Source organism: Haliaeetus leucocephalus, unplaced genomic scaffold (genome assembly GCF_000737465.1).
Source record: "Haliaeetus leucocephalus isolate CR32 unplaced genomic scaffold, Haliaeetus_leucocephalus-4.0 Scaffold866, whole genome shotgun sequence".
Classification (NCBI taxonomy): domain Eukaryota; kingdom Metazoa; phylum Chordata; class Aves; order Accipitriformes; family Accipitridae; genus Haliaeetus; species Haliaeetus leucocephalus.
Genome location: NW_010973302.1, coordinates 1,971,324 through 1,975,105, shown reverse-complemented (window position 1 = coordinate 1,975,105; position 3,782 = coordinate 1,971,324). Strand labels below are relative to the sequence as shown.

General features: G+C 41.2%; 1 protein-coding gene across 3 annotated transcripts in view; it reads left to right on the top strand.

The window, feature by feature from the left end:
• The window catches only part of DYM (dymeclin), a 219,045-nt gene that overhangs the window by 239 nt on the left and 215,024 nt on the right, over window positions 1–3,782 (top strand). The window contains exon 1 of one of the 3 annotated variants that reach the window (XM_010583005.1): window positions 2,740–2,808. The exons of the other annotated variants lie outside the window; for them this stretch is intronic. The gene's annotated coding sequence lies outside the window, so the exon portion shown is untranslated. Of the gene's footprint in view, window positions 1–2,739; window positions 2,809–3,782 lie in introns of those variants that run through there. 3 annotated transcript variants of the gene reach the window in all.

Sequence of the window (3,782 nt, the reverse complement as noted above, 5' to 3'; positions counted from 1 at the left end):
GCGGGGCGGCCGAGGGGTTCGGGCAGCGGCCGGTGGGACCCCAGCGGGTCTGCGCCGTTCGCCTTCAGTGCTGGCTCCCGAAGAGGGCGGGAGAGCGGGGAGCTGCCGCACGCCCCTAAACGACCCGGTTGTCCCCTTGTCCCGACGTCCGTCGTTGCTCGGCCCCGTATCGCGATAGAGGGACGCGTTTGTGCCGTGACTCTCTCAGCACCGTCGCTGCGGAGAGTTCCCGGGGCCGCTCCCGGGGCACCGGCACCCGTTGTGGCCCCGCCCGGTCCGGGGAGCAGGGCGGGCCGCGGTCCCCGTCCAGGTGCTCCCCGTCAGGGTCCCCAGGGACACGGAGTTGTGCCTGCTGTCCCTTCCTACGCGGTCAAAGCCAGAATAAGAGAGGTTCATAACCTGTATTTCTTGTTCTGTGCCCTTAACGACACTTATTTTTAATGAAAAGACTATAAACCGGCAAATTTTCTGTTCTGCTTTTGTGAACCGGAGGGTTTTTGTGGTGGTCGGTGACTGCTTTTGCAGTATAATGGGTTTGCTCAGTCCCACTCTGCTTCCTGGTCGCTCTTGCCAGTTTGTTTTCATACTTCTGAAGGATAGTACTTAGCAAGGGCGGGAAATATTTTGATTTAGAAGAGAATTTCTGTCTGACTTTAATTGATGTCAGGTTTTGTCTTGTGTGCTTTCATGCAAAGCATTGTTTATCTTTTTTTTTTTTAATCTTTTGTGCTGACTGTAGTGAGTTTGTGAGTCTGTAATCTGATTTCTTTCATTGCATGTACTGAGGGATAACATGCTGGGCTGCAGTTACAATCATTTGATGTATTTGTCGAAGTAAGTAGATCGTTAATATTTCCTGCACTGAGCACTTTTTGAGTGCAGGGGAGTGGAAAGAAGCTCCCGGGTGGTTGGGTCCAGTTTCCTAATGCAGGCCGCTGGGTTGTGTAATCCCCCGTTTTGTCAATTCCCAAGTAAAAACTGTTGAAGTTGCTCCAGTTGGGGTGACTTAAAAATTGTCATTGCTCCTTAGATTGCCCGGAGCTCAGGCAGGCCTCATTCTGCTCGCTCCCTGGGCTGTTTTCTCTTTTCACGTTTCTGCTGCATTAGGAGAAGCCTGTGGATGGCCCTGGAGATGTTGGACCCTGCTCAGCACTCTCACCTGGCTGAAGCAACCACTAGCTCCTTTTCTTCCAGTCCTGTGCTGATGTTTTACTAGCACAGCTTCTAGTGCTTAATATGTTGTGATAAATTCAGTAGAAAAGTATTTATAGCAAATTAATGCTAAACTTAGATGGCTCTGGTGCTTCCAGTGATTTTGTCAGGTGAATAGGAAGATCCTGGGATGTTTTTAACATGCTGATGACTGACAGAAGATATTAAAAGTAAGAAATCATGTCTGGTGGCTGATGAACTCTTGTCAAAGTGGATGGTTAAAAATGATAATGATATTTCTTCAAAGCCTATTCTCTAGAGTGGGAAGCCTATTGCACCTTATAGTAATTGCACACTTTGGCAAGTGTAATGTCATTTGCAGTAGACCCTGGAGATAGACGATATAAATCATCATGTGTAGTATAATATAAAATTAGGTGTACGTACAAACCAGATTTGGCCTTCTGTACAATGAACATTTTTTATGCTGTAGATAGATTTCTAGCTGTGGGAAACATTTAAAGCAGGGACAAATAGCTCTGTTGTAAAAATACGCATAATGTCCAATTGTGGGAAGAGTGCAGATGCCAAAGTAATTGTATAACCTTTGAAATATAGCAAAATGTACCAATATTTAAAAAAATGCAGACCTTTTAATGGACATTGAAGCATCTTTCTGAAGCTTAAAAGGTAGTTGAAGTTTACTTTTTGAAACATCACTTTGGCCATTAGACAAGTTTAATTTGTGTCTGAGAGTGAAATAGGGAAAAATCTTAAATATGCGTAACTGTAATCTTAACATCCCTTCTATAAAGGCATAACTGTACCAAGCTAGTAGCTACTTAGATTATTAAACTGTGCTAGGTTTAGCATGACTTGTGTCATATTGAACCCAGCTGCCCATTTTAATTATGGTAGTAGCTGAATGAATGACTATAAATTGATTTTTAGGTAGGTATACGAAGTATATTTTAAAAAAAAGAGGGACAAATTAATGAATAATCATGAACCATTTTCATATCAAACAAAAATTCTAACACTGTAATCCACCATAGATTATCAGGTAGTTTGTGTAAAATTGTGCTTTGGAAAACCATTGCTGTATTTGTGGTAATAAAAGTATCTTTTCGGCCACTGGAAGAAGATGGGGTCAAACCAGTAATATTGGTACTGATATGCAGTATATTCTTGAGCTGTGAAGTCAGGTCTCAGTATGGGTTGTGCATATTCTTGATTAGTCTTTTTTTTTTTTTAAGCTCCATATTCCATTGATATTCTTGTTTAAAGTTCAATTTGTTCTTCTTGTTTTATAGTTCTAGTACAGCTGTCCTTCAAGCAGTAGGAGTCTTACTGCTGAGGGCAAACAAAACCTTTAAATAAATATCTGCCCACTGCAAAGAGCAGAATTAGTGTTTGAATTTTCACTTCTTGAAAATTTTGAAAAATATGTTATATACCTCTAGTAGTTATTTAACAGGTGGAGAAAAGTTGAGCCTTTTACACAGAAATATAAGGTGCACAGCCTTCCTCCCTTCTAATGGTGTTTTGCTAATCAGATTAAAGAAATTATTTCTGCATGTATTCCAGAAAACACACTCACTGTGTTCGAGTTCTGACTCCTACTTGGGACCTAATAATATAAGAGTAAGGATAGAGGTAATTTTTTTTTTTTTAATTGCCCCCACACTACCTCTCTTTCCTCTACGATAGGATGTATTTCTAAAACTGATGCTGTCATTCTACTCTCAAATTGGTAGGCTTGGTGCAGTAATTGTTTAATAAAATGTTATGACTGGAATTACGTAGGAGGTCAGAAAAATTATCTTTATAGTTTTTGTAGCTTTAAATTTTGTTAATTCATGACAAATTTTAGAGGGTTTTGAACCTTCAGGGAGATTTGGCCACAAGTATCATGTTTTAGTGTGGGAGTGTAATTAGCAGCATTAAAAATGGACGGAATTAAGGAGTCCCTAATGGGTCTCGTGGAACTGATAGTAATGAACTAGAGACAGTTTTGTTGCATGTGTGTAAACTAGACAAAGAAGTGCTTAAATGCTATAAATGCTTATTTACCTGTAAAAGTGAAATGAAAGCTATCTGAAGTGACATCAACTTCTTAACAGAAAGGTGTCTGTGGGATTCACATCCTGTCAGCAAAAGCTCCTTCAAGAGGTTTAATACGTACCTGCTGTCTTGCCTTAGATGAAACATTGGGACTGAGGGGAGGGAGGACAAATAAGCTTAATATAAATTAGTCTTGACACTTAATGGGTTTCTTACCCTGCTTAATTGGTATGTGCTAATGTAAGGGCCGATACGTGGTGGATGGAAATATGGTAGTTTTGAGGTTTAGGTCTTCAAAACAAGATTATCATTTATCACAAGCATATATTTGCTTATTGGTGTCCGGTGCCATAATGTAATATTTTCATATTCTTTAGAGCACTGTGTATCAGACGTGTTTGTTCTGAGGCAAACGGTTGGAAGAGTAAGAAGGAATGGCATTTTTATGTCAAGCTTTTTTGGATCTTGTATAACTTCAGAGGAAGGCAGTTTAAGCAAGGTCTGCACCCCCCCCCCCACCCCCCCCGTCACAGAAACACGTGCGCAGGGAGAGGGCCGAGGCGGTG